Here is a 10,875-nt window from a genome sequence, read left to right on the forward strand (position 1 = left end):
GGCATCTTCCTAACCAAACACGTGAACTACCTTTACAAGGAGAACTACATTACACTGCTCAAAGAAATCAAAGTTGAGACTTACAATTGGAAAAATATCCCATGCTCATGGATCGGAAGAATCAACATTGTGAAGATGTCCATCTTACCTAAGGCAATCTACAAATTCAATGCAATACCCATCAAATTACCAGCAACATTCTTCTCAGACCTAGAAAAAACAATGCAGTAATTCATATGGAAACACAAACGTCCAAGAATAGCCAGAACAATCCTCAGCAAAAAAAGCAAAGTCAGTGGTATCACATTACCAGACTTCAAACTTTACTATAAAGCTACAATCATCAAAACAGCTTGGTATTGGTATAGGAACAGGCATATAGATCAATGGAATAGAAATTGAGATTCCAGAAGCAAAGCCTCAATTTCTCAACCAACTCATCTTCAACAAAGCCTCCACTACCAACCAGTGGGGGGAGGAGAGCCCATTCAGTAAATGGTTTTGGGAAAACTGGTTGACCATATGCAGAAGATTGAAATAGGATCCCTACCTATCCCATACACAAAAATTAATTCTAAATAGATCAAAGACTTAAACGTAAAACCTCAAACTATAAGAACCTTATAAAATGCAGGAGACACTCTTATGGAAATTGAAACTGGCAACCAATTCCTGATCAAAACCTGAAGTGCCCAGACCATAAGAGATAACATAGACAAGTGGGATCTCATCAAACTGACGAGCTTCTGCAAAGTCAAAGAAACCATCAAGAGAGCAGGGAGACAGCCCACAGACTGGGAAAAAATATTTGCCAACTCCACATCTGACAAAGGCCTAACATCTAGGATCTACAAGGAACTCAAACATGCTGAAAAGAAAAAAACAAACAGCCTCATTACAAAGTGGGCAAAAGGTATGAATAGACTGTTCGCAAAAGAAGACATACGTGCAGCCAACAGATGCATGAAAAAATGTTCAGTCTCTCTAGTCATCAAGGAGATGCAAATTCCAGTCTCTCTAGTCATCAAGGAGATGCACTGAGATACCACCTAATTCCAGTCAGAATGGCCATTATCAATAACTCAAAATTAACAGATGCTGGAGAGGATGTGGCAAAAAGGGAACATTTCTACACTGTTGGTGGGAGTGCAAATTAATACAGCCTCTGTGGAAAACCGTGTGGCAATTCCTAAAAGTTCTAAAAATCAACCTTCCATATGACCCTGCAATCTCTCTACTGGGAATATACCCAGAAGAACTCAGATCACTCTATGAAAAAGATACCTGCACACGTATGTTTATCACACCATTGTTCATAATAGCAAGAAGATGGAACCAATCGTGCTGCCCATCAAAAGAGGACTGGATAAAAAAAAGTGGTACAAATACACAATGGAATATTACGCTGCCATAAAGAAGAACAAAATCATGAACTTCGCAGCAACCTAGAGAATTACAGTCTATAATATTGAGTGATCTTTCACAGAAACAAAGAACTGAGTATCACATATTCTCACTCATAAGTGAACCTTGAACAACTACTGCAATACTATAAGAAAAGGATTGACTGTAGCGGGAAACTGGGGAGGTGAGTGGAACTGGGAGGTGGAACTGACAGTAGTGAAAATCTGCCTGGAGAAGGAGGGGGCACACCTCATCAACAAGGGTACTTGTACAGTGAATATTTGTATACCTAACCTTGAAATGTACCTCACAATTTTAAATAAAAAATTTAAAATTAAAAAAAGAAAACGCTCTTTTTCCTACCTTTAGCATTGAAATGCCGCAGCAGTTATAATGCAGCATTTAAAAATCTCCCACTCACAACTGTAACCTCCTCAGTTTCATCTTCTGCCTCCTGACCGTGGACCCCTACAAAGTTAGCAAGCTGCAGGCCTTCGTGAAAATGTGTAAGTAGGACCCGAGCGTTCTACACATCAAGAAATGCGCTTTCTGAGGGACTGGGTGGGGTCATGGAATGTAAAGTACCACCTCCTATTCAGAAAGCAAAGTCAGGAGAGAATATTAAGAAAGAAAAAACAGATAGTAGGAAGGCAGAGAAGAACATAAAGGTAGATGAAACATCAAGCAAGGAAGGTGATCTAGAAATTGATAATAAAGATATAATTGAACCAGACACTGATGCCCCTCAAGAAATGGGAGATGAGAATGCAGATAATAGAGGAGGTGATGGATGAGGCAAATGAGAAGAAAGTGGCTACTACTGAAGCTCTAAATTATGGTGAATGACAGAAATCCATTGACTTGTTTACACATGCCATTAAGCTGAATCCTCCTTTGGTTATTCTATATGTCAAGAGAGCCAGTGTCTTCATCAAATTACAGAAGCCAAATGCCTCCATAGGAGATGTGACAGAGCCATTGATACAAATCCCGATTCAGCTCAGCCTTACAAGCAGCAAGGGAAAGCAAACAGACATCTGGGCCATTGGGAAGAAGCAGCTCATGATCTTGTACTTACCTGTAAATTGGTTTATGATGAAGATGCTAGTGCAGTGCTGAAAGAAGTTCAAACCAGGGCCCAGAAAATTACAGAACACTGGAGAAAGTATGAACGAAAATGTGAAGAGCAAGAAATCAAAGAAAGAATAGAAAGGGTTAAGAAGGCTCGGGTAGAGCAGGAGATGACCCAGAGGAAGGAAGAATCCAGATGACAACCAGTATGCTTTTTTCCAGATGACTTTCCAAGGAGAATGCCTGGCAATTTTCCTGGAGGAATGCCTGGAGTGGGAGGGGCCATGCCGGAATGACAGGAATGCCTGGACTCAATGAAATTCTTAGTGATCCAGAGGTTCTTGCAGCCACGCAGGATCCAGAAATTTATGATGACCTTCCAGGATATGGCCTAGAACCCAGCAAATATGTCAAAATACCAGAGCAATCCAAAGGTTATGAATCTCACCAGTAAATTGTCAACCAAGTTTGGAGGCGAAGCATAGTGTCCTTCTGATAAATAATCCCTTGCTGAAGTAAAAGCAACCTAGATCACCTAATGGATGTCGCAGTAATACAAATTGGTGTACCTCTGACCTCATCAAGAGAGCTGGGGTGCTTTGAAGATACTGCTTAAATGCAGTTGAAGCATTTTATATTTGTTTGCCATTAGGGTATTCATTCAGATAATGTTTTTCTACTAGGAATCACAAACTTTATACACTTTTTAAACCTTAAAAATATTTAAAACAAATTTTAAAGGTGTGTTAATGCCTACATTTTCTTTACTAATCTTTTTGTATTTTTTCCTTTGAATTATTGGGCAAGGAAGGTACTTAAGTAGGAAAGATGATTGCTCCAGTTTGAGTGAAATAAAATTTTATTAATGAGAGGCAAATGTAACCATTTAAATAGATAAAGTTTGAGTTGGATATATAGTTACTGAGACATTTTGACTTATATTTTTAAATGCTTAATTTTTTAAAACAATATTTATTTCTGTAAAACTATTTAGGATCACCAGTATTCAGTAGGACCTGGGTAGGGACTGGACGTATTTGGTAGGGTGCAGCAACAATCTTGCTATATTTTATATAATATGCATCCTTAAGTGAGTTGAATTTAAATATTATACATTGTGGTGAAGGAGTGGTTTTCTGTAATGCTGCAGTAGAGTTAGATTACTTAGCTCCGTTCTTGACCAATATATCAAATTACTGTTTCTTATTATTTCCAAAAAAAAAAATCAGTCTCCCAGTTCATAGCTTTCCATGTACTTCCCATTTAAACTCCTGGTATCAAACACATAGGTATCATTCAAATATGTTTGTCATATACAAAGAAATAATCACGCAATACACATTGTTTCCACTGTAATGTAGGTTATGGAATGGTTAATTTACTTTCACGTAAATGTTAGATTGTACTTTGTCCATGATTATCAAACTAGTTTACTCTCTAGAATGCTTTATAGATAGATATCCACGCTGAGATGTACATATCTCATATAGGCAAATATATATATGGTTGATTTAAAAATTAACCTCTGGAAATCATAAGAAATGACTTATGGGAAGAGTTAATTGTTGCTAATTGGAATCTTGATTTTTTTATTGTGGGATTCAAATTTATCTAAAATATTTTATCTGTTTTTTTGTTTCATTGTGCTCTTCATCATGCCTTTAGCCAATGCCATATTTTAAAAAGTATATATGACACACTATTTACATACTGTGGTGCCTGCTACTGCCAGTGTCCCTTAGCGGGTTCCTTTGAGTGATAAATATCTGGGAAGTTAAACATATAGCTCATGTGGAGCCTGATGAAACATTGCCCAAGTTGGCAAACATCAACTGAAGTGACTAGAAAAACTGTACCACTAGTTGATAAAATTGGACCTTTGCAGCCTCGTGCATTCCAGGCACTCATTGAGCATTAAGCTTGGGTTATGAAATAGTGGTTTTTAAATTTTTTTTAAGTAGATTTTATTTTAAGAACAGTTTAAGTGTCACAGAAAACTTGAGTGGAAAGTACAGAGATGTCCAATATACCCCCTTTCCCACACATGCATACCTTCTCCTTTTATCAGCATCCTCCACCAGAGTGATACATTTGTTAAACTGAGAAACCTGCATTAATGCATCATCTTGTTGTTATACATTCTATAGGCTTGGACAAATATGTAATGACATTTACATCATAATACCATACAGAGTGTTTTCACTGCCCTACTGCTGGTACTCCATCTATCTATCCCTCTCTCCCCCTTAAGCCTGGCAACCAAGGATATTTTTACTATCTCCATAGTTTTGCTTTATCCAGAACATCGTATAGTGGGGATCACACAGTACATAGCCTTTTCAGATCGGCTTCTTTCACTTACAAATGTCTGCACTTACATATTTAGGTAAATGTAAGAAAGAATGGCTTCTTTTACTTATAAATCGTACACTTCCGCATTTAATCTTCCTCCATGCCTTCTCATGGCTTCATAGCTCATTTACTTTTAACACTGAATAATATTCCCCTGTCTGGACGTATCACATTTTGTCCTTTCACCTATTAAAGGACATTTTGCTTGCTTCCCAGTTTTAGCAGTAAGCAAATCAGATTTAAACATCCACATGCAGGTTTTTGTTGGGCACAGTTTTCAACTCCTTTGGGAAAATATCAAGGAGCATGGTTGCTGGATCATATGGCAAGAACATGTTTGTTTTTTAAGAAACTGTCAGCCGGGCTCGGTGGCTCAGCCTGTAATTCTGCGCCTTGGAAGGCTGAGGTGAGTGGATTGCCTGAGTCCACGGGTTCGAGACCCGCCTGGGCAACTTGGTGAGACCTCATCTCTACAATAAATTAAAAAAAAAAATTAGTCAGGTGTGGTAGCGCGCGCCTGTAGTTCCAGCTACTTGGAAGGGTGAGGTGGAAGGATTGCCGGAGCCCAGCAGGTCGAGGCTGTGGTGGCCGGGAGCAGCCACTGCACTCCAGTCTGGGCGACAGAGTGAGAATTCAACTCAAAAAAAAAAAAAGGAAACTGTCAAACTATTTTCCAAATAAGTTATACTATTTTTGCACTCACACCAGCAATGTATGAGAATTCCTGTTGCTCCACACACTCACCAGCATTTGGTGTCCCATTGTTCTGAATTTGGGTCATTCTAATAGGTTTGTGGTGGTATTTCATTGTTGTATTGATTGGCATTTCCCTGATGGCATATCATGGGGAGCATCTTTTCATATATTTATTTCCCATTTGTATATCTTATTTGGTGAGGTGTTTATGTAGGTGTTTGGGCCATTTTAAAATTGAGTTGTTCCTTTTCTTGTTGTTGAACTGTAAGAATTCTTTGAATATTTTGGAGAATAGTCCTTTCTCAGAGATGCCTTTTGCCAATATTTTCTCCCACTCTCAAGCTTGTTTTTTAATTCTCTTGACAGTGTCTTTTATAGAGCAGAAATTTTTAATTTTAATAAATTCTAGCTTATCAGTTCTTTCACAGATTATACCTTTGTTTTCATATCTAAAAAGTCATTGCCAAACTCAAAGTCCATTTAATCTATGTTATCAAATTTTACCTCTTTAACATTGTCTAATGTTTCTTTAAATTTCTGATAATTTTACTTGTCTGAAGTATTCTTTGTATGAAATTAAAATAGATTTTCCTGTTTTCTTTTGCTTAGTATTGGCATGGTATTTTTTCCATCCATTTACTTTTAGTCTATATGTAGTTTTATATTTAAAGTGGATATATATATATATTTTTGAGTTGGAGTCTCACTCTGTCTCTCAGGCTGGAGTGCAGTGGCATGCTCATGGCCACGGCAGCCTCGACCTGCTGGGCTCAGGAGATCCATCTGCTTCAGCCTTTCAAGTAGCTGGAACTACAGGTGCACGCTACCATGCCCTGATAATTTTTTGATTTATTGTATTTCTTATAGACTACATATGACTGTGTCTTATTTCTTGGTCCACTCTTTCAATCCCCATTTTTTAATTGGTGACTTTAGACCATTGATACTCAAAGTGGTTAGTGATATTATTGGATTAATGTTCACCATATTTCTCTCTGTTTTCCATTTGTTTGTTTTGTTCTTTGTTCCTATTTTTGTCTTCCATTCTTTCTGCCTTTTGTGATTTTTACTGAGCATTTTTTATAATTTCATTTTCTCTCCTTTATTAACTTACCAGTTATGCTTCTTTTTCTACTTTTTTTTTAGTGGTTGTCTTAGAGTTTGCAATATATACAGAAGGTGCCAAATATGTATACACACTTTTAAAAAGGAAAACACTGTATTAAAATTGTAGATGAATACAAGTCATGTTTGACTTCTGCAATTATAAGTTGTGTTCAAAGTGGTTACCATCAGTGCCCAGACACTTCTGATTATGGTGAACTAAAATTAATATATAGATAATATCTCAAAATGTGTATACAGTCTTTTGGCACCCCCGGTATATATGACTAATACAAGTTCACTTTCAAATAACACTATACCACTTTATGGTAGTATGAGTATCTTATACTAACAAAATAATCCTAGTTTTCTTTTCTTGTCCTTTATATCATTGTTATTCATTTCACTTATACATTGTTTTCATACATACATATATATGCTTATGTATAAGCTATTAATATTTTGAGCAAACTTCTATCTATTAGATCAGTTAAGAATAAGAAAAACAAAAGTTTTTAATTTTATCTTCACTTATTTCTTCTTCAATACTCTTCTTTATGTAGATCTGAGTTTCTGACCTGTATATTTTTCTTTCTCTATAGAGAATTTTTTTAAAAACAGTTTTTCGAAGCAGGTTTACTGGAAGCAAGTTTTTATTTGTCTGAGAAACTCTTAATTTGTCCTTCACTTTTGAAGGATAATTTTGTGGGGTACAGAAATCTAGGTTGGTGGGTTTTTTTTTTCTTTTTGCACTTAAGAAATTCCACTCCCCTCTCTTATTACTTGTATGGTTCATGGGAAGTTAGATGTAATTCTTATCCTTGCTCCTCTGTAGGTAAGGTATTTTTTCCTCTGGCTTTAGTCAGGATTTTTTCTTCATCTTTGATTTTCTATAGTTTGGAAATTATAGGCATAAGTGTAGTTTTTGGCATTTGTCCTCCTCGATGTTCTCTGAGATTCATCAATATGCGATTTAGTGTCTGACATTAATTTGGGGGAATTTTTCAGTCATTATTGTTTCAAATATTTTCCTGTTATTTTGTCTTTTTCTTATTTTTGTGAATTCCTATTATGTATATATTACACCTTTTTTAGTTGTTTCGCAGTTCTTTTGATACTGTGTTCTTTTTTATTTCAATATTTTTTCTCATTGTTTTGTAGTTTTGATGGTTTTTATTGAGATATGCTCAATTGTAGACATTTGTTACTCAGCCATGTCTACTCTACCAATAAGCTGATCAAAGGCACTCTTTTTTCTGTTACAGTGTTTATGATTTCAAAATTCTTTCTTAGAATTTCCATCTCTCTGTTTACATTGTTCATGCTTTTGTACATTGTCTTTTTTATCCATTAGAGCCCTTTGCATCATAATCATAGTTTTAAATTCCCAGTCTGATAAGTCCAATATCCCTGCTGCATCCCAGTCTGGTTCTGATGCTTGTTCTGTCTCTTTAAACTATGTTTTTTTTCTTTTAGTATGTCATTTTTTTCTTGATAGCTGGACACAATGTACTGGGTTAAAAGAACTGTATAAATAGGCCTTTAATAATGTGGTGGTAAGGTGTAGGGAGAGGGAAAGCATTCTATAGTCCTGTGAGTAGGTCTCAGTCTTTTAGTGATCCTGTGCCTCTAGTCGGTGAACTTCACATGTGCTTCCCAGTCTCCCCTCCCAACCGTTTTTTTTTTGAAGTATAGGATTGTTAGAGTCAACGGTAGTTGGATATTTTCCTTCCTTCAGGTCAGTTAGGCTCTGATAAAACCCCAGCAAGTCAGGCTGTGGTTGATTTCTCCTGAGGGCAGACCTTGTTAATAAGAACAGAATGTTCTGGTATATTTCAAAATTGTTTTTTTCCCCTCTTCCCTCTCAGAAGCATGAGGAAATGTTTATCCTATTTATACCGTGAGAACCTAGTCAAGCTCCTGAAGGTAAAACTCACAAAAGTGTGGGGGTCACTGATGACTGAATTCCCTTAGAGATTTTATCTCTTAGACTTGCCTATACTGAACCCCCAGCAACTCATCATTTATAGTTCAGGTTTCCCTACCTCAGCACTGGTTCCCACGGAGATTTGTGCTCATAGATTTCTTTTCTGGCTAGCTGCAATTCTCTGCATTTGCCTGTTGGTTTCTTCAATTTTGAGGCAGTGGTTTGCTTTGTGTCTCCACCCCTCTGATGACTCTAAGAAGAGTTGTTTTTTTCAGTTTGCTTAGCTTTTTACTTAGATGGAGTGACTGCTTTCAGTTTTTTATATAGTGGACCATAAACAAGAAGTCAGTTTATCCTTTCTTATGCTATTGCAAATGGAATTATTTTCTTAGTTTCCTTTTCAGATTATTCATTGTTCGTGTGTAAAAATACAACTGACTTTTGCACATTGCTCTTATGCTCTGTAACTTTGCTAAATATGTTTATTAGTTCAAATAGTTTGTGTTGTGTATGGGAGGATTCTGTAGGATTTTCTATATACAAGATTGTGTTATTTGCAAATAGAGATAGTTTTATTTCTTCCTTTCCAAATTTTTATTGTTTTATTTCAGTATAGTGTTGAATAGAAGTGGTGAAAGTGAACATCCCTATCTTTGTCCCTGATATTAGAAGGGAAACTTTCCATCTTTTATCACTGAGTCTGATGTTAACGGTGGATTTTTCATAAGTACCCTTAGTTGTGGTGAGAAAATTTCTTTCTTTTTCTAGTTTCCTGAATATTTTATCATGAAAGGGCGTTAGCTTTTGTCAAACGCTTTATTTACCTGAATTGAGATGATCACATTGTTGGTTTACTTAATTCTATCAATATGGCTCATTACATTGTTTGATATTCATATGTTGAGCCACACTTGTATTCCTGGAATAATTTTCACTTGTTCATGGTGTATAATCTTTTAAATATGCTGTTGAATCAGTTTACTACTATTTTGTTGAGGATTTTTATATGTATATTAATAAGGGATATTGATCTGTAGTGGTACCTATGTCTGGTTTTGCTATCACGGCAATTCTGTCTTCACAGAATTAATTAAAAATGGTTTACTCTGCCTCTATCTTTTGGAAGGGTATGAGAAAGATAGGTGTTAGTTCTTTTTAAATGTTTGGTAGAATTTACCAGTAAAGTCATCCAGTCCTGGGCTTTTCTTTGTTGGGAGTTTGTTTCTGATTCAACCTCTATTGTTATAGGTCTATACACATTTTCTAGTTTTTTAAAATTCAGTTTGGTTATTTGAGTGCTTCTAGGAATTTTTTTCATTTCATCTTGATTATCTAATTAGTTGGCTTAAATTTGTATAGTATTCTCTCCTAATTCATTTTATTTCTGTAAAGTTGGTAATAATGTTCCCAATCTAATTTCTCATTATTTGCTTCACTTTACTTGTTTTCTTAGTTTGGCTAATGGTTTCTTAATTTTGTTCATCTTTTAAGATAAATAACTTTTGATTCCATAGATTCTCTCTAGTATATTTTTGTCCTCTATTCCATTTATTTCTGCTTTAATCCTTATTGCGTCATTCTTTTTTCTAACTTTGGGTTTAATTTGCCTTTCTCTTTTCATTTTTTAAGGTGTAATTTTTAGGTTACTGATATGAGATATTTTTTCTTTTTTAATGTAAGCATTTATGGTAGTAAATGTCCCTGTTAGCATTGCTCTTACCTCATCCTGCAAGTTTTGATATGTTGTGTTTTTATTTTCATCCAACTCAAAGTGTTTTCTAATTTCCCTTGTGATTTCTTCTTTGTTCTTAGTTGTTTAAGAGTCTGTTGCTTAATTTCCGCATATTTGTGAATTTCCCTTTTCCTTCTGTTATAAATTCATTCCTGTTCTGGTCAGTGAAGATATTTTGGATGAATTCAATTTTTTAAAACACTTATTGAGACTTTTTTGTGTTCTAACATATAATCTATCCTAGAGAATATTCCATGTGCACTTGAGAAGAATATGTATCTTGCTTTTGTTCAGTACAGTGTTCTGTATATGTTAGCTTTATGGGTTTACAGTATTGTCCACATTCTGCAATTATTTGTTGATCTTCTCTCTAGTTGTTTTATCTATTATTAATAGTAGGCTATTGAAGCCTATATTATTGTAAAACTCTCTATTTTTCCTTCCAATTCTTCCAGAGGTCGAGAGATCTGGGCTTGCTACTGCTTTACTGTGGACACTTGCACCAGAACACACACCTTGCTGCAGAACATGTGCCACTATGTGAGGTGTACCTTTTCCTATTTAACTTGGGCAGTGGATGCCAGTTACT

The 10,875-nt window shown here is 35.7% G+C and overlaps 1 pseudogene; it reads left to right on the top strand.

The window, feature by feature from the left end:
* LOC103275462 overlaps positions 1–2,960 on the top strand; it is a 4,929-nt pseudogene extending 1,969 nt beyond the window's left edge.
* Positions 2,961–10,875: the final 7,915 nt, after the last annotated feature.

This window comes from Carlito syrichta, unplaced genomic scaffold, assembly GCF_000164805.1.
Source record: "Carlito syrichta isolate Samal-C Ts95f unplaced genomic scaffold, Tarsius_syrichta-2.0.1 Scaffold315473, whole genome shotgun sequence".
Classification (NCBI taxonomy): domain Eukaryota; kingdom Metazoa; phylum Chordata; class Mammalia; order Primates; family Tarsiidae; genus Carlito; species Carlito syrichta.